Consider the following 26,208-nt stretch of genomic DNA (forward strand, 5'->3'; position numbering starts at 1 on the left):
AAAGAACCTCAGTGGAAAGTTAGCTGCCTTTTCTCTGAAGAACTAACAAAATAAATCCCCTTTTATATAAAAGCCAATCCGTCTCAGGTGTGCTGCATTCTGGCAGCTAGTAAACTAGAACAAGAGGAAATATACATATGTGTGTAAATATAAAGATTTATGATTGGTGTTGGCACTTGCGTCCCTGGGGATTGCTGGTACTGACTCGTAGAGTGGTTTGCACACTGAAACTTGACGAAGGCGACATCGAATCCTCCAGGAAAGCCTTAGTGGGGGACGTGGCTGCCCAAAGTGGAGACGTTTTCTCCGTACGATGCTGAAACCTTCTGCCTTCGAGGCCTTCAGCTGGGTGGATGCGGTGTCTTTCATCTCTCATTCCTGAAGGCAACCCTCGGGGACTGTAGGTGCCGGCAGCTGCGGACGCGTCACCTGATGACCTGAGCTCTCTCCCAGGAGCAGCTCGCGGCCTGCGCTTGCTGTTCCAGACAACTGGACACCGTCACATGCTGATGCCTGAACTTAACCACACGCCCCTCTGCCCAAGAGTCGGACCCCCAGAGGGAGCTGGGGACGAGGGTGGGAGGCGCAGGGGACTGAGTCTCTGGGGTCTTGGCCTACCCCCCACTTGCTGGTTCTCCTTTGGCCTGTCCGAGGGCAGCTCCTCATTTAGGCTCTGCCTTGTCCCGTTTTTTCCCTAACTGTCTAGCCCAGGGGGTGCACTGCAGTTATTAACCCAAACCTTAGTTTTATTCCTTAATTTTTCTGCCGCGTTCTCAGCTGCCAAGCTAAATTGGAAGACCTTGAGGCCCGGGCTCTGCCGGGACGGGGCCTGCTGATCGCAGAGCTCCAGGCCCCTCTGGGGTGAACAGGGGTAGAAGGCAGGACACCGAATGCCCCGGAGGCTGCCTGTGCCAGCTCGGGGCCTGACACCTCTCGGGTGTCTCGGGCTTGTCTGCCAGCTGCTGTGCCAACTACATCCTCTTTATTGCTGCTACTTTTTAGACTTTTTATTTAGTAATACTTTCAAGCTTACGCGACACTTGCAAAAATAATACAGACCCCATACAGAGAATTCCAGCATCCCTCCACCCCCCACCCCCCAGAGGCTCAGAACCACCAGTTCTAACATCCTGACACTTTGCCTTGACTCTCTCGCTCTCTCTCTCTCCATCCCTCTCTCTGCTGGTTGCATGCCTGTCTAATTCTCAAACCCTTTTCTGAACTCTTGTGTGTAGGTTTTATACCTCACGCTCCTTGAAACGGTTGAATAGTTTCCAGAGTTATACAAGGATCTTTGCTTATGTAACCACCTTAATTACAGATATCAAATTCAATATAAAGTTTAGGGTTATTATTCCAATTTTTTTCAGATGTCCCATTAATGTCCCTTTGGGCCTTTTCTCTTCCCTTGTCAGGCCCCGTTCGGGATCATGCATTACATTTAACTGTCTCTTTGATTGCTTGCTCTTGCTTTCTTTTTTTTCTTTTAATTGTGGGAGCGTCTGTACAGCATAAATGTATGTGCTCAACCCTCCAGGCTCACCACTCAGTAGGGTCAGTCGCAGTCACGATATTGCAGTGCCCTCTCCACCTTCCATTGCTGACATGTGCCCCTTTCCTCAAACAGAAACCTTCCTCCATTCTGCATTAACCCCCATCCCCCTGCCTCCTGCCTCTGGCAACCAAGACTCTAATTTCTGTCTTCATAAGCTCACATAATCTCCAGCATTCTCTTTGTTGTTTCCATGGGGCTTAAACTTCATATCTCATTTCTATAATAACTTCCTTTCAGCAGCATATGCAGACTTTGTTCCTTTACCCTGCACCGTTCCCCTCCTTCAGTTCTTGTCACAAATTACATGCTTTTACATGTGAATCCAGAATCACTGATTTTTTCCTTACATTTTATGCATTTGTCTTTTAGATCCTCTTGGAGGTAAAAAGTGGAGTTACAAACCAAAAAATACGATAGTCCTGGCATTTATATTTACCCATGTCATAATCCTCACTAGACACCTTTTTTCCTTCATGCGGCTTCAGTCTATTGTCTCTTCTCTTTTCCTTTCAACCCGCAGAACTACCTTTAGCATCTCTCATAGGACTGGTCTAGAGGTGACAAATCCTATCTGCTTATGCTTATCTGGGAATGTCTTAATTGCACCCTCATTTCTGAAAGACACTTGCCCGATTTAGAATTCTTGATTAGCAGTTTTTTGCTTTCAGCACTTTAAATACGCCATCCCTCTGCCTTCTTGCCTCCTTGGTTTCTGATGAGAAACTGGCAGTAAGTCTTACTGAGCTTCCCTTTGTATGTGACAGTTGCTTTTCTCTTGCAGTTTCAGAATTCTCCCTTTATTTTTGGCATCTCAGTGGTTTGATTATAATGTACAGTGGTGAGAGTCTGTTAGGGTTTATCCTGTTTGGAGTTCCTTGAGTCTCTTGAATATGCACAGTCATGTCTCTTAATAAATGTGGGAAGTTTTCAGCCATTAATTCTTTGATTATTTCCTTTGCCCATTTCTCTTTCTTCTCTTCTTGGACTCCCACAGTTGATACACATGATGGTGTCTGTACTAGTTTGAATCTGTGATACAGAGAAGCCATGTCCTTTAATCCTCCTTCAATGTTGCTGGGTGGGAGGTTTTTTTTTTTTTTTTTTTTAATGTGGGCAGGCACCAGGAATCGAACCACCCGCGTCCTCTGGCATGGCAGGCAAGCATTCTTGCCTTCTGAGCCACCGTGACCTGCCCAGGGTGGGAGTTTTGATTGTTTCCATGGAGATGTGACCCACACAATTGTGGATGGTAACTTCGGATTAGATGGTTTCCATGGAAGTGTGTCTCTACCCATTCAAGGTGGGGTTGCTTACTGGAGCCCGTTAAGAGGGAACCATTTTGGTAAAAGCTTTAGAGACCATGCAGCCAGAGACTTTTGGAGATGAGGAAGGAAAACAGTCCTAGGAGAGCTTCATGAACCGAGAAGCTAGGAGAGAAAGCTAGCAGACATCACCACGTGCCTTCCCAGCTGACAGCTGTTCTGGATGGCATCAGCCTTTCTTGAGTGAAGGTGATCTCTTGTTGGTGCCTTAATTTGAACATTTTCATGGCCTTAGAACTGTAAACTTGTACCTAAATAAATTCCCCTTTTCAAAGCCATTCTATTTTTGTTATATTACAGTCTGGTAGCTTTAACAAGCTGAAACTGTCCCACAGGTTCCTCAGGCTTCACTCATTCTTTCTGTTTCTTCTCCTTAGATTGGATTGTTTCCATTGTATTATCTTCAAGCTCTTGGATTCTTTGTTCTGCCAGCTCCAATCTGCTACTGAACCCCTCTAGGGAATTTTTTATTTCTGTTTACTGTGGTCTTTAGCTCTGTTTGTCTCTTCTTCATAGTTTCCATCTCTGTATTGATACTCTTTGTGTTCATTTAACATTTTCCTGATTTCCTTTAGTTCTCTATCCATATTTCCTTTTGGCTCTTTGAGGATATTTAAAGCCATTTTTAACAAGTCTTTGTTATATCCGGGTCTCATCATCCTTATTGTTGTTTCCTACTGTTTTGATCTTTTCCTTTGTCTGGGTCATTGTTTCCTGTTTCTTTGTATGTTTTGTGACCTTTGGTTGAAACCTGGGCATTTGGATTTTTCAATATCTTATTGCTGGCATTTAGACTCTGAAGCATCTGTTCTTTAAGCTTGTGTCCTTAAGCTAGTGTTATGACAGAACTTTCCTTGATTGCCAGGAGCTAACAAGATAAAAGGAGAAGGAAAGAAAAAGAAAATATCTTTCCCAGCCCTTGCAGATTGCCTTGTGTTGTGCTCTCCTTCAGGGCCTGTCCATACAATGAGTTTAGAGAATAGCTCCAGGCCAAAGTGTGGGGCCTCCCTGATCCTCCCCCCTTTACACGGTTCTGAATGTCCCCTCTTCCCTAGAAAAGTTTCCGCATAGCCCCAGGTGCTGCCCTGATAACCTGCAACCCTTGCTCCAGGCAGCCCGTTCTGACCTCTGTCCCACACACAGCATTCTGCAGGAGAGCCCTGCGGGCTGCCTCCTTCCATGTGTAGGGCTGGTTCTGGGACAGCGAGTCCCTCAGGTCACCGCCACATAGACTGGGCTCGTACTTGCTCCCAGTGAGTGCACGAGAGCTGCCCTCCTCCTTCCGGACCTGGGACCAGGGATCTGCACGGGGGACGCGGGCTGAGCTGGCGTGGGGCCAGGAGGGGGCCAGCCGGGCGCTGTGAGATCCTTCTGCTTTATAAGTAGCCTTTGTCTTGATTCTGTACTTGCTCCTTCACGACAGCCCTTGAACGGTCTTCTGGAGCGTTGAGAAAGACGTTTCTGTGGTTCTTGCAGGTCAAGCCCTGACATGACTCACTGCTAGAATCTTCTTTAGATTGGCGAGAAGCTTGGGGGCCTTGAGAAATTGAGGGATTCCCCTGGGTGCCTGGCCAGGAGGGTGGGTTTGAGCCAAGGTCTCTGCCCAGCCTGTGGATATTGTCCCGAGCCAGCCGCTGGGGTGCCTGGGGCCTCGGGCCTGCCAGTGGGGTTCCCGGCTCTCTGTGGGTGAGTGGGTGGGTGGGGACAGGGCCTGGGAGGGCCCACCTAGCTGCTCCCTTGCTCTGTGTTCCTGTCCTTGTCTGTGTGTCATCAGCCTTGAGGCAGGACGAGCAGGTATTGGATCAGATGTGAGAGTTTAGAAGCTGTGGGGCCAGGCCCTGGGACATCTGCTCTGCTTCAGTTCGGTGGAAGCCAGTGGGAGCTGCCAGATGGGGAGGCTGGTGTGGGCAGCCTCTGATGAGGGGAGTGGACACACACGCACACACCATGCACACGTGCACAAATGTGCATGCACACGCTCCCGGTCCACATGGGGATGCTTTTCTTAGAGGTGGAGTTAATGTCAAGATGCTCAGATGATGTTATGGATTGAATCGTGTCCCCTGTAAAGGCACGTTCAGGTCCTCACCACCCCCTCGGGCCCTGCGGGTGTGAGTCCACTTGGAAATGGGACCTTTGAAGATGGCGTTGGTTAAGGTGAGGCCTCATTCTGGGTCCTACGACAGAGGGTGTCCGGACCCCAGGGAGGCAGGACAGATGGGGAGCAGGATGGCCAGTGATGGGGGCAGGGGTTGAGGTGTGGGTGGCTGGCCAGCCACCACCAGAAACCTGCAGAGGTTGGGAGAAAGCACAGTCTGTGTAGATGCCTTGATTTGGGGCTTGAAGCCTCCAAAACTGCGAGATGATAAATTCCTACTGTTTGAACCAGCCAGTCTTGTGCTATTTGTTATAGCAGCCTCGGCAAACTGAAACAGAGGGTTTCAGCCTGGACTTGGCATCAGAGCCGAGATGGAAGTGTCTCTCTGGATGTTTTGGTTTGCTAAATGCTGCTGGAATACAGTAAACCAGAAATGGAATGGCTGGTGAAAAGGAAATTTAGTAAGTTAAAGTTTATAGTTTTAAGGCCGTAAAAATGTCCAAACTAAGGCATCCAGGGAAAGATACCTTGACTCAGGAAAGGCTCATGTCTGTCCCGTGGGAAGACACTTGGCTGGCATCTACTGGTCCTTGTTCCTGGTTCTGTTGCTTCCAGCTTCTGGTGCCAGTGCTTTCCTCTCTAAGCACTTGTGAGCCTTCACTTAGCTCCTCCAGGACACAGTTCTGGGTTCTGGCTTGTTAGTGTCTCATGGGAAGGCACATGGTGATGTCTGCTGGGCTCTGCATTTCCACATGTCCGTGTCTAGGCGTCTGCTCTCTCTGTCAGTGCTCTAAGCATCTCCAAATGTCTGTATCTCCGTTGGCTCGGAGGCTCTCTCTGAATTTTGAGGGACTCCAGTAAATTAATCAAGACCCACCTTGAGTGGGTAGAGTCACATCTCCAGCTAATCAAAAGGCCACACCACAACTGGGCATGTCACATCTCCATGGAAACCATCCAATCAAAATTTCCACTCCAGAATATTGAATCAGGATTAAAATCGGGATTAAAAGAAACATGGCTTCCCCCACAAGATTGGATCAAGGAAAAGGACATGGCTTTTCTGGGGTATATAGCTTCAGCCTGGCACTTTGGACAGTTGGAATCCCCTGGAAAATCTCTGCTGTTGTGCTGGTTTGAGCTGTTTTATACCTTTGAAAAGCCGAGTCCTCTTAATGCATCGCTGTGGGGCAGGCCTGTTGTGGGTGGGACCTTTAGGTGAGGCTGTTTCCATGGAGATGTGTCCCTGCCCACTCAGGGTGCCTTAGTTTGGATAGTTTCATGGCCTCAGAGCTGTGCATTGGCAACCTAATAAATTCCTGTCGTAAAAGCCACCCCCACCTCTCGTGTATTGCATCCCGGCAGCTTTAGCAGACCGAAAACACCTATGACCTCACTTTGTCTCCCAGACCTGTCAAAGCCTCCAAAAGGAGCATCCTGGGCAGAGCCCACCTGGTGCCGACGCTCAGTTCTGGAAACGCAGGCACTGGGCTTCTGGCAGCACGTCTTGATGCTCCACTAGTCCTTCTCCTGGCAGCCGGCCTCCTCTGTGTGGTGACCAGCTGCTCTTGTTTGGAAACAGAAAACACAGGATCGCCGCTTTTTACCCCACCCCTTCCCTCCCCCAAAACACGGAGCTCGAGCTCAGTGCTGTGCGAGCAGCGCTCTGCTCCGCATGTGCACGTAGCAGGCACTCGGGCCCTTTGTTTCTTCCTCCTCATGCCATGACTCCGCATGCCGTGACTTCACCTGCCGTGGGAGGTGCACACGCTGAGGCCCGCGGAAAATTAACTGCACCCGTTCTGCAAGCAGGATGCCGGATGCTGGCAGCGCCCCTCCTTCTCCCCATCATCACTGGCAAATTTAAAAAAAAAATCCACTTTTGACTTTTGCAACTAGAAAAATGAGTACAGTGCCCCCCCACACACATACCCCCAGCTATTATGAAACCCGGCAAGCCCTCCAGGGGCTGTCAGCCGCGGGTGGGAGTTGTGCAACCGCGTGAGCAATTTCTTTCTGCCTGCATTGTTACAGAGACCCGTGCATAGCTGGGTCTCTGGAGAGGCAGAACGGGGAGTTTATTAAGTGGCTTAGCAGTTGCAAAGGAGGTGGAGGGGCTGCCTTGGGTCCTTTGTTCTGGGGCGTTTGCACGGTGTGCAGTTGTCTGGCTGTGGTGACGTCCCCAGCCCTGGCTGCCCTTCGTCTGAGTCGGATCCCTAAGGGGTTGGTGGCTATGTAGATGTGTGCCTGTGTTATTTACTTGCTTGTTTGGATGGTGGGACACCATGCATTGGAAAAAGGAGGGTGGAGCCTGGGGGTTGCAGAAGCACTCCTGCGTTCTGCGTGGCCAGTGGCTTAAAGATGGTCAGGCCAGACGTGGTCACACTGTGCATGGGAGAAAGGACCTGGGAGAGCAGGCCGAGGCTTGGGTGAGTGGGTCCAGTCTGGTTGAGTTGAGGGTGCCCAGAGGGGACTGTGGGAGCTCACCCTGCAGAGGGAGGTGGAGGCGGAGGTCGGAGAGCTGTGGGCACGGGGCCCACAGACGTGTCTGAGCCTTCCATGCCGGGTGGGTTGTGTGAAGGTGGAGGGCTGCTTGGGGCAGGGAGAGGCGGCACAAGCTTCCCTGGTCCCGCGGCAGCCCTCACCCAAATACCTGATGTCTCAGCCCCACTGTGGTAGGGTCAGCAGGCTTGAGGACAGTGAGTGACCCAGATTCTGTTTTGTCCCCTGAAAGCACCCCTGCTGCACCAATGCTCTCTGGGACAATGTCCTCAGTGCTTCTTTGATTAAACAAATTCCCCCAAGGGGTGGAAAGGACGTAAAAGCCCTGGCCTGCATGTCTGACACATAACGTGGAGGCCAGAGGAAAGAAGGGACACGGTGTCTCAGGGAACAGTCGTGGGTATTTCTGGAACCTCAGAAAATGGGGGTGTGCCAGTTGGGTTTCTCAGTGAGGAGCATCTTAGGTGCCTCCTCAGTGCCCCATGGCTGAGGGGCTTCCCTGGTGGGAACTGACTCCCCCAGGCGCCAGTGGAACAGGGGCCGCCACTTGTCACCCCAGCTCGGGAGTCTCCTGCATGCCACCACTTAGGGCACCGGCCTGCCCGGGCACCCTCCAGGCGCTTTGTGTTCCCATGGAGAAGAGCCAGGCTGTCCAGAAAGCCTCCTTGACCCTGGCTCTGGCATCTCATGGTGGTCTCCTCCCCCTTACTTCTTCATGTCCACCCCAGAGCACCAGGTGCGCCCTGCCTGAGCAGCATGCGGAGCCCGGGGATTTTTGTCTCTACTGTCAGCAAAGCAGCGGCTCACCAGGAGGTGGGCAGCTGGTGGCTGGGAAATGGTCTAGGTCCAGCCATCCAAAGGACCTTTCCACCCTTCTGCACGCCCTGAGCATTCCTAGAGATGGCTATATCCCACCCGCCTGCCTAGAGTAATGCCTGCCTCAGGCCGGATGAAGGCAAGAACCGGGAAACACGTACCCGCTCCACCAAGATGGATTCCCCCCTTTTATTGTGGTAACACTTGCACATATAACACAGAATTTCTCATTCCGACCATACATCACCGCCATCCGTTCCCTAAACTTGTCCATCACTCCAAACAGAAACCCTGTATCCATTCAGCAGGAATTCCACATTCTTCCCTTCCCCCACCCTTGGTAGCCTCTACTCCACTTTCCATCAGTATGACTTTGCATATTCTAGTTATTTCTGGTAGGTGAAATTTTACGATCTTTATCCTTTTGTGTCTGGCTTATTTCATTTAACATAATGTCTTCAGGATGCGTCCATATGGTACCAGGGTCAGAGATTCGTTCCCTTTTATGGCCGGACGATATCCCATTGCATAGACGGACCATGCTTTGTGTGTCCATTCATCTGTTGATGGACTCTTGGGCCGCTTCCATCTGGCAATTGGGAATAAGACCACTGTGAACCTTGGTGCACAGGTGTCTGCTTGAGTCCCTGCTCTCAGTTCTTTCAGGTTTATAATTGCTGGGTCAGAAGGTAATTCTGTATTTAATTTTTTGAGGACTCAACATTTAAGGGGGCATTTTAAGAGGACAGAAGGCATTTAATCCTGGAAGTATCTGGGTGGGCACAGGAAATCGCCTAGGCCATTAGCCGTCCAGGTTTACAAGGTACTGGCAGGGACCTGGCACCTGGGAGCTGCCTGCTGGGTGCCAGATGTTGGTGTGTGTGTGGGACCCACTGGATCCCCTGCTGCCCTCAGGAGAGGGTAGAGAGGTGGCAGTGTCCATTCTGGAAGTAGAGAGGCTGAAACAGTGAGCTTGGACAGTGGGCTCCGGACTTCAGCTTGCAAGTGGAGAAACAGGAACTGGCCTCATTCTCTCCAGCACAAATTCCGGGCATCTGATGGGACCCAGGCCTGGTGCCAGTGGGAGGAAAGAGGCAGCGTGGAGGCGGGAGCCCTGGGCTGTGGAAGCTGTTGGCGCCGAGCTTATGCTCTGCCACATGGTATTTTCCGGGAGGAGCGCCAGGCTCAGAGCTGGTGTCAGATACCGCAGAGAGCCGTGCCTTTCCGGATGCCTTGTCTTTCCCAGGATCGTATAACCCTTGAGGAAAGGGTCTCATCCTCACGTCTGTCTCCAGCTGGCAGGCCGAGAGTCCCCCAGCGTGGTGACCTGGTGGATCCCGGCCCCATCGGTGGCTCGTGTCTCCAGAAGGTGCTTTCAGAACAGCAGCATATCCAGACCCTCACCAGGTCTGCTCACCTGCCTCCACTCGGCACTGAGCAGGGGACCTGAGTGGGTGTCGGCAGCTGTGGGGAGTCCCTCTGTCCTCCCACAGGGCCAGGGGGAAGCTGGATGGGAGCTGGGTCTCCCGTTCCCCAGCCTGGCGGACTGGGCAGTGGCCAGTGGTGCCTGGACAGAGTTGCCACTCCCATCCTTGCTGACCACTGGGGTTATCTGACCACCTATGGGTGGTATTTCCGATAGGACGGTTCCAAGTCCAGGACTGAGGCGACCCCCCCCCCCCCCCGTCTGATTTTGCATCTGGTCAGAGAGATCCTCGTTGGCTTATTTTCTGGCTGGTTCCGTCTGCTGTTTTCAGAGAAGACCGTGCACTCACAGCAAGGCCTGTAGGATCTGAGCACAGCCCCAGGGGTGTGGGAAAGCCCTGTTCCTCCCTGTTACTGGCAGGAGAGAAATGTGGGAAACACTTCAGGTCTGGGAAGGACAGCTGAGATGGGCAGAGGGGGGTCCAGCATTTGGAACCCAGGTTGGCCTGGGTGGTAGCTGGGCAGACTGGGTCACCATCCCAGGGTGACCCTCTGTGCCCCTACAGTCTGAGACCTGGCTGGTCTCACGGGCCCTGCCGTCACGTGGTTCCCAGCCCCAGAAGACCCTTCCCAGGGGCCCTAAGCACGTGTTTCCTGAAGCAGAGCCCACAGCCCCACATAGTAGTAGATTCTGTGCACGTCAGAAGCCGGGCAGGAGGAAATCCTGTGGTCCCCAGGGAGGGAGTGAAATAGCGCCGATAAATATTGTACGTTGGACCACATGAGTAGCTGAGGCTTCCAGTAATTATGATAAATGGTGCTTGTGCTTCTAGATGCTTCCTGCCTCGGGCAGGTGAGGGCTGACATGCTCATCCACCCTGCGGGGTGGAGGTGGAGAGTGTCATTATCCCCATTTCACTGGTGGGAAAGTCAGGAGATGAAACGCACCTCCCCAGGGCCCACGGTAATCCTGGCTTGTTTGTTGTTTCTCGTTGGGTGGGGAAAGGCTGGGCACACGGGGAATTACAGTTCCTTTTCTCAATGTTGTAGTCAAGACTGGGCGGGTTCTTGGTCCCTTGCGTTATGCGCGCAGAAGGTTTTCCAGGGGGAAGTCCATTTGACCTGCACATTTAGACCCTGCCACCTTCCGGTCTCTTCCTTGGTCTTTTGACATCTGCTCACCTCTGGTACGTAGCGGATACAGCCAGTAGCACCCCTTGCCTGCCCGCCTGCTCCTTTTATCCCCCACCCCGAGTTCAGCCCCTGGATACTTTAATTTGGGGACCCAGCCAGGGTATGGCTGGCTGGATCCCCAGTTGGCAGCGTGCTAACTTTGGGGCGCAAACATACACTGCTTAGACATCTACAGTTTCAGTTCTCATCTGTAGAATGCACCGACGGGGGCTCTCTTTGCAGAGGTTTGAGGGTGTGAGGTCGAGCGCCTGGGCTGTTAGAGGGGGCAGAGGCTGCCTCCACTGTTCCCAAGTCCCATCCGAGCTGCCCTCCCCTCGGCACACCTGGAACCCTGACTCTCCCAGGACCAGGGCAGAGGCTGGGATTTGCCGACAGGCACCCCAGGATGGATCCAATCCTCCCTGGGCCAGCAGGAGCAAGTGACCAATCAGTTCCCTCTTCTGGCCAGGGAGCCCCTGACTACCTGCTGGCCCAGCTCCTCGTTTGCCTGTCAGAAAGGACCTGGGCCTTGAAACCCGTCAGGCACTGAGCATGGCTCAGGGGGTCGGTGTGGGATCTCTGACTCCCTGGGACTGCCAGACTCGTCTCCGAGTGCCTCAGTTTCCTTGTCTGCACGTCTGCTCCACTCTCAGAGCCCAGATGCTGGGAGTGAAGGGAGGCTCCTTCTCAAGCCCTGCAGTAGGACAGGAAGGGATCTAGCTCAGAAGGACCCTCTCCCACCCTGCCATTGATGAGGGAACGCTGGGCTCTACTGTGCAGGGGTTTGAGCATGTGGTTTTTAAATTTCATCTCCTTCCCTTCCTTTTTCTTTTTTTCCCTTCTTTCCTTTCCATCCTTCCCTACCTCTCTTCTTCCCTCCCTTCTCTCCTTCCTCAGGGATATTTGCTGCAGCATCATGTGCTCTGGTGCCTACAGCCTGCTCCTGTTCCTATGCTGCGTAACAAATACCCCACGAGTAGTGGCTTAGAGCAGCACCGATTGTTTTGTTCGCAGATCTGCCACGACTATCTTTTAATTTCTGATCTGTGCGATCAGAAGACAAGCGGGCGGACCCCGTTCATCCTGTAGCAGGGAGTTCTAGGATACATCTTCCGTAGTTTAGCATCTGAGAAAGCTGAACTGGTCAAGGAGAGCGGTAACTGTCAGTCCACCGGGCTGGGGGGCAGGAGAGCCTGCTGTCACAGCGTGCACGGGCCTGACGCGAGGGCCTGGGAATTGTACCTGCTGCTTTCTTTTTATTTGTTTATTTTTTTATTTTTATTTTTTATATTTGTTTATTTTTAATTAAAAAAAAAAAAAAAAAAAACCAGAATGAGCTGAGACTCGGCATGAAGGGATTGAGAAAATCATCTCCACCAAAGGGGGGAAGAGTGAAATGAGACAAAGCGTCAATGGCTGAGAGATTCCAAACAGAGTTGAGAGGTTATTCTGGAGGTTATTCTTATGCATTAAACAGATATCACCTTGTTAGTCAAGATGTAATGGAGAGGCTGGAGGGAACTGCCTGAAAATGTGGAGCTGTGTTCCAGTAGCCATGTTTCTTGATGATGATTATATAATGATACAGCTTTCACAATGCGACTGTGTGATTGTGAAAACTGTGTCTGATGCTCCTTTTATCTACCTTATCAACAGACAAGTAAAACATATGGGTTAAAAATAAATAATAGGGGGAACAAATGTTAAAATAAATTCAGATTGAAATGCTAGTGATCAATGAAAGGAAGGGGTAAGGGGTATGATATGTATGAATTTTTTTCTGTTTTCTTTTTATTTCTCTTTCTGTATAGATGCAAATGTTCCAAGAAATGATCATGATGATGAATATGCAACTATGTGATGATATTATGAATTACTGATTATATATGTAAAATGGAATGATCAAAAGTGACGAACGTTTGAATAAAACATTCAATAAAATGTTTTTTTGAATAAAAATAAAAATAAAAAAAATAAGAAAGAAAAAGCCATCCTAACCATTTTTAAGTGAACAGTTCAGAGCCTTTAGTTATTCACAAAGCTGGGCAGACAGCATTGCCGGCTGTTTCCATAATTGTCACTCCCCTCCAAGCAGAAATTCTGAACCCATGGAGCACAGACACCCCCTTTTCTCTCCCCCGGCCCCTGGGAACCTCCCACCCACTCTTGGAATTTGCCTGCTCTGCCTCATCCCAGCGGCACCAGCTGTACTTGTAGTCTTCTGTGTGGTGTTCTTGACTGCGCGTGATGTTTTCAGGGCTCCTCCGTGCTGCAGCACATCTCAGAGCTTCGTTCCCTTCTTACGCTGGAGCGTATTTCCCTGGGTGTTGGTGCCCCGTTTTGTTGTCGCTGCGTTGTCGCAAGGGCTCTGGGTCTGCGTTTTCTTCCTTTTCTGCTGGTCTTGCTCTGAAACCTCCGCTGGCCGGCTGCTGAGAGTCTTTATTTTCCCAAATTGGTGACTAATGGATCTTAGGTGGAGACTGGTTCCCGAGCAGGCACGCGATCTCGACCATTTCTGCACCTCCTTTCTTCCCCGTCCCGGCTTCCTTTGGGAGGTGGGGGCAGCAGGGCATTCCTCCCGCCCAGAACCCTGGGCTGAGCTCAGCGGGATGATGCCAGAGTGTGGGGAACCCCCCTCCCCTCCGCCTTCCCTCTTACCTTCCTTTCTCTCTCTTTCCTATTGGGAATGAGAACGGGGCAGAAGGGGCAGACCTGTGGCCATGGGGTGACTGTGGCCCCAGGCCCTAGGTGGGCATCTTTGCTGGGTGCGTGGGAGCTGGGTTTGGTCCTTCCTGGCATCTGGGGAGACACCACCGACCGCCCTCAGGCCTTGTTCCCCACGCGGCTTCCAGACCACACTGCTGTTCTCTGTCATCCTCTGGTCAGGGGTATTGCCCCCTCCACCTCCTTGCCACCCCCTCCTGACTGCTGAGCCTTTGGCACGGCTTTGCAGCACTCTCCCAGGAACTTTTCTGGTGAGGACCCTGCAGCGGAGTCAGCCTCTGGGGCTGGAGACGCAGCATCCCCTTTGTTCTCCCCACCCCTCGGTCTGTATCCCTTCAGCCAGGCCCTGCTCATCCTGTGTGTCCCGTGGCCCCACCATCCATTCCTCTGTCCCACTTAGGGCCCAGGCCCTCTTGCCCACCCGCCTAGAATGACCATCTCAGAAGCTTCCAGCCAGATTCCTCCCCCACCCCCCGTCACATTTGACATGCTGCCAGAGAGTGTCACCAGGCCCCCCGCCCCTCTCTTGTCCCAGACCTTCGTGGCCCCCAGACCTAAATCAAGCCCTGGCTTCCTGGCCTGCATCCTGGTGCTTTCCCACCTCCCTCCTTTCTACCTCTCCAGGTTTATTCCAGCTCAGTGTCTTTCCCAGCTTGCCTCTGCAAGTCCCAGGCAGGCCTGCATGTGAGCAGAGCTGACCTAACCCCTCCTTGCCAGCCCCCTGCTTCCTGGGAATTCCATGCTTCTTTCATACAGTGAACAGGGGCCAGGCGGTCTCTTCCCTCCACCCCCCAGGGGCGGGCCATGCCTGCGCCCCTCTCCCCTCTGTGCTCTTTGGCCGGCAGGGGACAGCATCTGCCTCCCGTTCCCCTTTAGGTCTTGCCTCTGTGGCTGTGTCCTCCAGGGCAGGGGGGCACGGCTCCTGTGTCCTGCCTGGCTCCGCCCTCTCCCCATGCATCCCTGCTGCAAAGCGGGTGCTCAGTAAATACACCGGTTAGAAGGCCTAGGGCGAAGGCAGCAGGGCCTCCAGAGACCTTTGTGCCCCAGAGAATCCGGGTGGGGCCAAATAATTGTAATTACGTCATCCCATGACCTAAGGCAGCAGCTGCCTGTTCCCTGCTGACGTTTCAGCTTCTTTCCACCCAACCCCAACCTCAGCTGTCCAAGCCTGAGCCCAGAGAATAAAGTTCTTTCCTCCTCCAGTGTCTGGGCCCTTGGAGACTGAGGTAGATGTGTGTGTGTGTGTGAGACAGAGAGAATGTATGTATATATATATATATAACATGTTATATTGTATATTATATAAATTTCCAATTGAGCATTGTTAAGTGTACAATGCACTGATTTAATGACTTTACAATGTTGGGCTGCCATTCCCTCCCTCCATTACCAGAGCTATTTCATCACCCCATCCAGAAACTCCGCACCCATTAACCAACAACTAACTCCCCCACTCACAGCCATTCTCATCTTTTTCTTTCTCTCTGAATTTGCCTTCTCTCTATTTCCCATCTAAGTGGGGTCAGGGCGTCCTGTTTTGTTTGGCTTAGCATAGTTTTCTAGCTTCTAGAGAAGGTCCTTCAGCCACGTTCTGGGTGCTGACTGGGGTAGGGTCACCTGCCCATCTCCAGGGTCACCCAGTTGGTGAAGGAAGGTGAAGGCTCGTCTTTAATACCTGGAAGAGCTGTCGGGGTTGGTGGTCTGCTGATGTGATCACCCCTGCTGACTGCCAGCCCTGAGCAGGCAGAGATGGGAGAGCTGTTGGGCTGGGCCAGCCTAGCTCCTTTGCTCTTTCCAGGAGCTCCTTGTGCAGGGACTGGGGCATCGGGTCCTGAGTGGGGGCGGCTCAGGTCCTTTGGACCTTTGGGGCTCTCGGTTGGTGTGTGGCCCACGTCATTCCATGACTGCCACCTCCCCCTGACCGGGCAGCAGGGTCTTTCGTGGCAGGGACACTGGCCTGGTGACGTTGCTGCCAGCTTGAGGCCAGAGAGGCCCCAGGGTCTTGGGGTACCTTCTGTGCCCCTTCACCCCCCACAGAGCCACGGGCTGCTATGATGGGTCTCAGTGGAGGGGAAAGGCCTCAGGACATGGGGTAGATGCGGGAAGGGACAGCTGCCACCAGGACGGTGGAGGAGAAAGGCAGAAGAACCAGCAAAGTCAACCAGATATCTTGGAGAAAAACAGCATGGTTCCTATTGCCTGGGTGGCCTGGACTGGGGTTCGGGGAACGAGGCAGAGCTGGTTCCATCTGCGGTGACGGTTTTGGTTCTTTAGGAAACAACTGGGTTATGTTTGGATTCCTTGCCCAAGGGAGGGAAACAGGTCAGCTGTTTCTTTTTTTCTTTTTTTTTGGAGGTGCAGTTTACGTAGCATAAAGTCAATCATTTTAATGCGAGCAATCCATTGGCATTTAGTGCATTGGCAGTATTGTGCAGCCACCAAAAAATCATTTCATCATCCCAAGAGAAAGCCCTGCAGCCATGAAATAATGACTCTCCAGCCACCAGTGCACTTTCTGTCTCCATAAATCTGTCCATTCTAGATTTTTCATGTAAGTGGATAGGATGTTTGTCATAGAGTATTTGTCCTTTTGTGTCTTTTAGCATAACATCTTCAGGATTCTTCTGTGTTTTTGCATGCATCCGTGCTTCATTCCTTTTATGGCTGAATAGTATGGGAATGTACTGCCTCATCTATCCATTCATCCAGCCTTGGATTCTTCCCGCTATTTGTCTGCTGTGAATAATACTGCTTGGACACTGAAGTACACATGTCTGTCTGAGACCCTGCTCTCAATTCTTTGGGGTATATACCTAGAAGCAGAATTGCTGAGTCATAGGTCATCAAGTCAGCATTTTAGAAATGTTTTCTCTTTGAAATGTGTTTGAAAAACACGGCTGAGTGGGCCATTCACACAGGCTGACGTGGCCTCCTCAGGTCCTGGCTTGGGGACTCAGTTTCCCCATCTGCAAAGTGGGGACATTTCATCCCTACCAAAATGGCTGTGCAGATTCAAGGAGATGAAATGTTGGGGCGCCTGGCTCCCTGTGTGGCCCCAGGGACGTGCCCAGCAAGTGGCAGTGGGCGCTTTAAAGACTGGATGCTCTGCAGCTGTTGGGAAGACTCACCTCTTTGCCACGCTGGACGTGTGTACCCAGAGAGCAGTTTGTAGGTCCCGTGGGTGGAGGCTGCTGTGCAGCACACAGAGCCGTGGGAAGAGGCCACGGGGAGCGTGGCAGTTTGGAGCTTCCATGTGGGCCGTCTGTGGGCTTTGGCGGGACCTTGAACTTGGCCTCGCAGGCCCAGCCTCAGTGTCCCGGCCTCCCTCATAGGTGGGGGCCGCCTCCCGCAGAGCCCCTTCCATGGGGGTAAGCTGCTGTCTGTGAAAGTACCCAGCGCCCCAGAGAGATCCCACTTCACACGCACCAGAACAGCTCTTAGAAACGAAACATAACAGACAGGAACCACCGTTGGGGAGCACGGAAAGCAGTTGGAACCCTTGCACTGCTGGTGGGAAATGTGACATGGCAGGTCCTCCATCGATAAACTGATGTCGCATCACCATATGTCCCAGCAATCCTCCTGTTAGGTATTTATCCCAAAGCATTGAAAGAGGGACTCATATTTATTTGTTCATCGGTGCGGTGATTGTAGCGACGTGGTTTGCCATGGCCAAAAGGCAGGAACAACCCAACAGCCCATCTCTGAATGAAGACCACAAACGACACGTGTCTGTCCACACAGTGGGATGTTATTCAGTTATAAAGGGACACAGGGCTGGCACCTGCGACCCTGAGGATGAGCCTTGAAGACGTCACGTTGAGTGAAATAAGCCAGACACAGCGGCCGCATGTTGTGTGTTGATTTCATTTATATGAAATGCCCAGAATAGGTAAACCTCTCAGTTGATTGCCAAGGGCTGGGGGTGGGGAGGGAATGGAGAAGCAATGGCTTGATGGGTGTAGGATCACCTCTGGAGCTAGGTGGAGGGGTGATTGCAACATTACGAATGTACCAAATGCCGTGAAGGTATTCACTTTCACTGGTTAATTTTATGTTGTATGAATTTTACTTCGATTTAAAGAAAAGGGGGTGGGGGACCGGCACGACACCCAGCACCAGCTGTGCACACTATGCCTCGGGTCCGGGAGAGAGAAGGAGCAAGGGCTGAGAGCGGGGGGGGTGGTCCAGGCTCTGCACCCCGGCAGGGACACAGGGGTGCACTGGGGTGGGGGCTCATGGCCATGCCTGTGCACCCCTCCCTGCCGCACAGGCTGAGCCACAGGTGGCTGCTGTGGAATCTGCTTTTACTTCCCTAAGGTAATGCAGCCCTTGTTGACCAGCCCCCTGCAGAGCCCCTTCTGCAGCACCAAGTGGCTGCCCAGCGCCCTGCCCTAGACCCAGGGCCTGGTTATCAGAGAACCCTTTGCAGTCGTCCCGACGGTCTGGTTGTGACCAGGGAAGGGCTGGTGGCCTGGCCTGTGCACTGCCCTCCTGGGGCTGCTCCAGGCTCCATTCCCTGAGCCCTGCACTCCCTGGCAGGGAAGGCGCCCCTGGGTGGGTCAGCCTCTCCCACTCGGCTGCCCCCATGCCTGGAGACGCAGCTGGAGATCCGAGTTCGGTCCTGTACGCCTGCGTCCTGGACTCCACGGTGTGGGGTAGGGGGGACCAGCCACCATAAGCCTGGATGGAGGCAGGGTGGCTGGGGCCCCTCCGGCACGGAGACCTGCAGAGGAGATTGCACCCCTGCTTGTAGCAGCAGAGGCAGGAGGGATGTGTTGTTGCTGTTGGAAGCCGGGCTTACAGGGAACAGACAGATGCCCAGAGACACAGGGTGCAGGGCTGCAGGGGGAGGCCGGGCGGGAATGTCACTGGCGCTTTGAAGGCAGGGCACACCTGCCACCCTGGACCTCTGTCCCTCTGGAAATAGGGACTCCAGGCACATAAAGTATGGTGACCCCAGAGGGGTGGTCACCTTTGCAAGCACTGGGGATCGTGTCCGGGGATTGACCACATTTTCCTTTGACCCTTGGAAGATCTGCTGGTGGGAATCCTATCCAGCCTGAATCAGGAAAACCCAAGGTGGGCAGGGGACTGCTGGGTAAGGCGATGTGAGGAGAGGGGTGGCCCCAAATCTAGCAGCAGCTGCAGGAAGCAGAGGCTGGGCCGGTTTGACTCAGGGAGGGCCTGGTCCCAGGCGTCCATTTACAGGGTGCGGCTTCCCTCTCCATCCTTATTACTGTGGAAAATCTCAAACACATGGAAGAATATAGCGAAGCCCCTGTGTCTGCCACCCAGCCCAGCTTTCCTTGACTCAGGCGAGCACGCCGCTTGGAAATGTCAGCAGTCTGCTTATTTCCCGAGTGGGTACAGGAGGCTTTAGGGGGAGAAGCCCTGCCACCTCTGCCCCAGCCCTGCCCCTTGGGGGAGGAGGGACCTTAGGGTTTTTTTTTTTTTTAACCAATGTGGTTACTGAGGTTCTGGAAGAGGAAGTGGGCTGGGCTGGCCCCACCGGGTCCTAGTTATTTTTAACTTTTTATTTTGAAATGATTTCAACCTTACAGGACAATTGCAAAAATAATACAAAATCTATAGAGAGAACTCCACCATACCCCTCACCCAGTTACCCAAATTTACCAATTCTTAACATTTTGCCACTTTGGTTGCATCAACAATCTATCTGTATGTCTTATCTATCTGTCTCTTTCTTTATCTTTAAATCATCTGTCTGTCAGCCCATCTCTGTATCTGTCTGTCTGTCTGTCTTTCCATCATCTATCTGTCTATTAGTTTGTTTTCTAAATATTTGCGAGTAGGTTGCACTCATCGTGCTCCGTGAACATGTAATACGCCATGTAATCTCCTAAGAACAAGCTGTTCACTTATGTAACCATCTCAAGTGCAGTTATCAAGTGCAAGAAATTTGACACTGATGTTTAGTTCACAGTGTTTATTCCCATTTTTTTCCATTGTCCCAATAAGCTTCCTTTGGGCCTTTTCTTCTCCATTATTAGATCCAGTCTGGGATCGTGTATTGCCACTAGTTGTTTTTGCTTCCTCAATCTCTCTTTCTCTCTCTAAATTGTGGAAATATCTAAACGACATAACCTTTCCCCTCCCGACCCCATCAAGCCCGCCATCCAGGGGGTTAGATCACAGGTGCACCATGCCTTCCAGCCCTTCCCCTGACTCCACAGACTGGGGCCACTGCCTTGTTTCTGGCATGGAAGAACAGATCGGAGAGCAGTGGGTCCGGGGCTCACTGGCTGGCAAGGGTTTCCCTGAGCACAGTCCTTTCCCCCACTGGTCGGGTGGCTGTGTGCCTGGCCCCCCGCCGGACTGGTGGGTTTAGGCTGCACTGCTCTCATCCCCCGAGCCTCCCAAGGCTGCGGGCTCCTAAGGCATCCTCCCCGTCCAGTATTGGATTTCAGCTCTAGGCGAGCTTTGTGGATTGTGCAGCTCCATTTGTAGAAGACCAGCTCCTGCCCCAGGGGGTGTGGGCCAGAGATGCACTGATGGGGGGGTGCTCGGGGAGAGTGGGGTCTCTCACGTGGCTCTGGGTCCTGGGGAGATGATTCTTTCACAGTCCGCGAAGAAAGAACTCTGTGTACAAGAGGAGGGGCCCTGTGGGTCTAGGGACCTCAGGGAGAAGAAGGGGTCCCTGAGTGCCTGTGAAAGGGGGGTAGGAAATTGGGGGTCCTTCCAAAGCCCCCGCCCCCATCACATCTGCAGTGGAGCAGGTGGGGGCCAGGAGCAAAACGGTGGGTGGGTGAGGGGCCTCGATTAGAGTGACCTTGTGATTTTGGGCCCAAGCCCCCGGGTGAAATGTGCCCAAATCGTGATGGCTCTTGGCTTATCTCAGTTTACCGGAGCTGCTGTGACAAACACCCCCCAGCGGGTTGGTTTGCACAACAAGAATTTGTCTCTCGGCTTTGAGACTTTGGAGCCCCCAGACCAGGGTTTTGGCCGGGCAGTGCTTCTCCTGCAGCTGAGAGCATTCTGACGTGGCTGACCCCTGTCCCCGGCCTTTTCTTTCTCTCTCCACTCTGCCTTCTTCTGGCTTCTGGCCTTTCTACCACTTTCTACTGACTAATGTGTCTGCATTTCCTCTCCTTTTAATGCCCCTGGTCATACGATCTGAGACCCGCCCTGTGCCATCCGGCCCCACCTTGACCAATAACAACATCAGAATCCTGTGTACATACATCGACTTTTTCAGAAAGATTGTCCATTGAAAAATAAAAAAGCAGTTTATGGGTCTGGGAGAAAGACGTGTGGGTGCTCATAATTCTGAGCTAACTCAGAGGCCAGTGGCAGGGACGCCACATAAGGAAGTTGCTTGAAGGAGGTGAGAGGTGAGGGCAGGGCCAGACAAGAAGCAGCGCGCCTCTATTGTTGTCTCATTCATGCACCTGATTTTGGAGACGAGGGAGCTGAGGCTTAAGTGACCTGCAGGCTCACTGAGGTAGGCAGCTGGTGGTGGGCCGAGAACTTCACTTGGGAGGAATTCACAACCCTGGGGCTTAGAGCTGGCTTACCTCCCGCACCTGGGGGGATGCGTGGACAGGAGAGCAGGCACCCCTGAGCACCAAGAGGCTGGTCCAGGCCTCCAGTGGGGAAGGCCGTACCTGACAGCTGAGTGCACCCCCTCTGTGGGCAGGTCCCAGGTAGATGCAGCAGTTCCAGAAGGATCTGCGATGCGGGTGTTGGGTGAATGAGACGGCCTCTGGGTTTATTTCACTGAAAAAAAAAAATCTGTGGTTTCCCTAGGAGGAAGTGAAAGCTGAGGTCAGACCCATGTTTCCCAAACTCTAGGAGATAGCTTAGCGCGTGGTGGGATCTGGGGAAGAGAAGGCAAAAGCTAGAAAACAAAACCCAGAGGCCAGCGGAGGAAATACTTTTGGGAACACACAGCGGTTCTTTGTCCTTTTTTTACCCAAATGAATGAGATCTTTGGTTGTTAGAGCCACATCGACGTTCCCATGGATTGAGGAGCCCCGGGGACCTCTTACAGTTTGTCCAGGGACTTGATGGAGCCAAAAGCCCTCCCCCAGCTCTCGGGGTCCCCCCGCCCTGTCTGCTCCTCTCAGCACACCGCCACTGCACATCCAGTCTCTAGGAATTCATCAGCTCTGAGAATTTCGGTTCCAGTGGAATCGTACAATTTGTAGCCACTTGTGCTGATTTGTTTCGCTCCTGTCTTCTTGGTTCACACGTGTTGTGGCGTGACCAGTATGCTTGCCTTTTCGTGGCTGGATTCTGTCACACCTTCTGTTTATTCATGCTGCTGTTGATGGCCAGTTCCTTGAGTGTTTCCGCCTTTTGGCTATTGTGAATAATGCCACTGTGAGCATGTGTGCACAGGTACTTGTTTGAGTCCCTGGTTTCGGTTCTTTTGGGTCTATATACCTAAGAGTGGAATTGCTGAGTCATGCGGAAATTCTGTGTTTAATTTATTGCAGAACCATAAAGCTATCTTCCAATTCCCACCGACAGTGCACAGGGACTCCAGCAGCCGCACATCCTTGCCAACACTTATTTTCCATCTTTTTAATGATAGCCATCCTGATGGGTGCAAAGTGATATCTCATTGTGGTTTTAATTTGCGTTTCTCTAATGGCTGATGATATTGAACACCTTTGCATGTACTTCTGGCCATTCATACCTCTTCTTTGAAGAAATGTCTGCTTAAGTCTTTTGCCCATTTTTTAACAGTGTGGTTTATCTTTTGTTGTTGAGTTGTCAGAGTGCTTTACGTCCCCTGGATACCACACCGTTATTCGGTAGTGCTTTGTGGATGTAGTCTACCTTTCTGTAGATTGTCCTTTTGCTTTCTTGATAATGTCCTTTGATGCACAAGTTTTCAATTTTGAACTAGTCCTATTTTCTTTTGTTGCTGGTGCTTTGGGTGTCGTGAAGATTTACTGACCCCTGTGTTTTCTTCTGAGAGTTTTATGGTGTTAGCTCTTGTATTAGGTAACTGATCCATTTTTAGTTAATTTTTATTTTGATATGAGGCATAAGGGTCCAACTTCATTCTTTTGCATATGAATTTCCAGTTTTTCTAGCACCATTTGTTGAAGAGGCTGTTCTTTCCCCTATTGAATGGTCCTGGCACCTTATTGAAATCATTTGGCTGTAATTGTATGGTTTTGTTTCTGAACTCTCTGCTCTGTTTCATTAGTCTGTATGCCTGTACCTTTATGCCAGTACCATACTATTTTGACTCCTGTAGCTTTGCGTGAAGTTTTGAAATCTGGAAGTGTGAGTATTCTGACTTCATTCTTTTTCAAGGCAGTTTTGGCTGTTCAAGGCCCCTAGCAATCCTATCTGATTTTGAGGATTGGCTTTTCCATTTCTGCAAAAAAGACTATGATTACCAGAATTGTGACTCTGTGAATCATTTTGGGTTAGTATGGCCGTCTTAAATAACATTAAGTCCTCCAGTTCATGACACAGATGTCTTTCTATTCACTTAAATCTTCTTTGCTCTCAGCAGTGTTTTGCCATTTTCAGTGTTGTGGGTCTTTGACATGCTTGGTTAAGTTTATTCCTAGATATTTTATTCTTTTAGATGTGATTGTGAATGGAGCTGTTTCCTTAATCTCTTCTCCCCTGGGAAGCTTCTACAATGACCAGAGCTTAAGTCACCCCCAGAGATTCTGATTCCATTTCCCTAGGCTGGGCCCAGCTGCACTATGTTTTCGAAGCTTCCCAGGTTGTGCTGACCTGCAGCCTGGGCTGGGAATGCCTGTCGGAGAGCACCGCATCTTGCTGGACACAGAGGTGGGAGACTGGACACAAAGGAGGGAGGCTGGCAGAGGTAGACGTGTAGGAGGTAGGCTCTGGTGTCCCATTAGCCGGGTTGCAGACCGTGCAGCCTTGACCATCTGTGGGCACCCACAGGGAGGGGTGGAGTCATCACAGTGTGCTCAGACAGGCGTGAGAATGCAGTGAGCCTAGGCCCAAAGCACCGTGTTTCCTCCAGCATCAGGAGTGTGTTGGGCTGCCCATGAGGAAAGAACTGAAAATGGTCCTGGGGTTAGTCACAGTTCTCCAAAGAAAACAGAACAGACAGGATATGTGTGTCTACGCACACACTCATACACATCAGATAGTAGATGGATGGTGCATAGATGGATGGATAGTGGATGGATGGATGCATGGATGCATGGGGTTGATTGTGGATGGAGGATGGATGGATGCATGGACATATGGATGCATGGGTGGTTGGTGGATTAATTTGATGAATGGATGCGTGGATGGGTGCATGTATGAATGGATGGAGACATGGATGGATGGATGGATGGATGGATGAACGGATGGATGAATGAATGGATGGATGGATAGTGGATGGAAGGATGCATGGATGCATGGGTGGATGGTGCATGATGGATGGTGGATGCATGAATGCATGGATGAGTGCATGGATGCATGGATGAATGAATGGATGGATGGATGCATGGACAGATGCATGAGTGGATGGTGGATGAATTTGATGGATGGACGCATGGATTCATGGGTGGTTGCATGGATGAATGAATGGATATATGGATGGACGGATGGCGGATGCATGGATGGATGGATGGATGCGTGGGCAAAAGCATGGATGCTTGGATGGATGGTGGATGGATGGAGGGATGCATGGAGGGATGGTGGATGGATAGATAGGTAGATAGGTAGGTAAGTAGGCAGGTAGTAGGTATGTGAATGGATGGATGGATGGATGGATAAAGAGACTTACTTTAAGGAATTGGCTTACACAGTTTTGGGGGCTGGTGAGTACAAAATCCGTAGGTTGGGTCTGCAGGCTGGAAACTCCAGCCTCTCACTATTGTTGAAGACTTAATTTTGAAATCCATAGAGAATGTATCAAAGTTTGCTTTCCCCCTGGAAGCTATAATATATCCAGAGGGTTCCTAGGCCGGATAAATCCTGAAGCCCTGAGGGAACAACCTCTCCGAGATTATCAGCTAATTATGTCCCCCTCTCCTTTAGTGTTGACACCCTTCTCAGCTTGAAGTCAGAACGGGCATTGCCCAAAGATCTCTGTAGATTAGGAGAAGGAGGCGTTATGGCAGAGGTGATGGAATTTAACAAGCGAGCATGGTTGCTGAATCACTGTATTAATATTCCTTCTAGCCGCCAGGGTTTTGGGAGCAGCTAGAAGGAAAATTCTGAGATAGTGGAATGGTGGCCCATGACACACTGTGGGATCTGCAGCTGCTTGTTGAAGAGTGCTTTGAAAAGTACTGCTTTTTCTTTCTTTTTTCTGCATATATGTTATTTCTCACAATAATAAAAAAAAAAAAAAAATTAAAGAAAATCCATAGTGGAGACCGGTGGGCTGGAAACTCAGACAAGTGTCGATGTTGTAGTCTTGAGACCGAATTTCTTTTTTCCTGGAAACTTCAGTGCTCTGCTCTGAAGACACCACTGGTTGGAATGAGCCCACCGAGTTATGGAGAAGCATGCCCTTACTGCCTGTCACCTTACTGCAGATCATACCAGCTACAGAAATCCCTCCATGCCAGAGTCCCAGGCAGCTTCCATCCAGTGCCTGGGCACCACAGCCTAGCTGGCTGACACACCCAGTTAAGCACCATGGCCGCCCTTCCCACCTGCCTCCGGGCAGCCCTGTGCCCACCTGGCCTGGGTGGCCGCTGGGGACACTGGCTGACGTTGCCCAGAGTGGGTGTTTGGCGGTGGGATTAGAACAGATGGGGCATGGCTGGGGAATGAACCTGGGGCTATTGGCGTTTTACAGCTGAGCCACGGGGACAGCGACGTGGCCAAGCTGGGACGGACTCTGGGGAAGCCCCGGGTGCAGCGGGATGCCTGCATTCAGAACAGCTCAGACTGCAGACAGGTCTCAGAGGAGCAGGGGTCGGGAAACTGGGGGAGGGAGGCAGAGGTGGTTTGCAGGAGCCTTTTGGGATGGAGGCTGTGGCCCTGTAACTAGATGGTCCGAGAGAAGGAGGCCGTGGGGCTTCCTGGGAGCCTGTGGGAGGAGAAACCAGCTATCCTGACCATGCCACCCCTTTGGGACTGTGGTCAAGGCAGGCTTGGGTTTTTAAAATGTCCTGAAGTTTGTATGTTGAAATATTTCAGACTCGCAGGATAGTTGCAAAAATCCAATGTCTCCCCCTACTCAGATACCCAGATCCACCAATTTGCACACGTTTCTACATTTGCCATCTCCTTCTGTCTGTCGTCTATCCGTCCATCCACCCACCCATCAGTTCTCTAGACATTTGAGAGTAGGCTGCATCCGCGATGCCCCTTGACACATGTCACGCTTCCAGGAATGTTTTGCATGAGCAGAGATACTCTCTTATGGCACCCTGTGTAGGGTTTTGTCAGACCAGCCAAGAGGGCAGCCAGCCTTGAGCTCTGTGTTGGACGTAGGCTGTGAGCCAGGCGGGAGGGGGCTGTGGGGCCTTGTCCCTGGGGCTGGGCCTGGCCAGTGGGCTGAGAGCTGCAGGGCCTGGGGTTGGGCCTGGCCGGTGGGCTGGGGGCTGCAGGACCTGGGCCCCAGGTGTGGGATGGGCCAGTGGGTGGCCCTAGGCCTCTGCTCCCCATGAGGTACTCGT

At 51.7% G+C, this 26,208-nt stretch overlaps 1 protein-coding gene across 2 annotated transcripts in view; it reads left to right on the forward strand.

Moving 5' to 3' along the window:
* BCR (BCR activator of RhoGEF and GTPase) overlaps window positions 1-26,208 on the forward strand; it is a 123,035-nt gene that overhangs the window by 43,111 nt on the left and 53,716 nt on the right. The window lies entirely within an intron of this gene.

The sequence above is a fragment of the Tamandua tetradactyla genome, chromosome 5 (assembly GCF_023851605.1).
Source record: "Tamandua tetradactyla isolate mTamTet1 chromosome 5, mTamTet1.pri, whole genome shotgun sequence".
Taxonomy (NCBI): domain Eukaryota; kingdom Metazoa; phylum Chordata; class Mammalia; order Pilosa; family Myrmecophagidae; genus Tamandua; species Tamandua tetradactyla.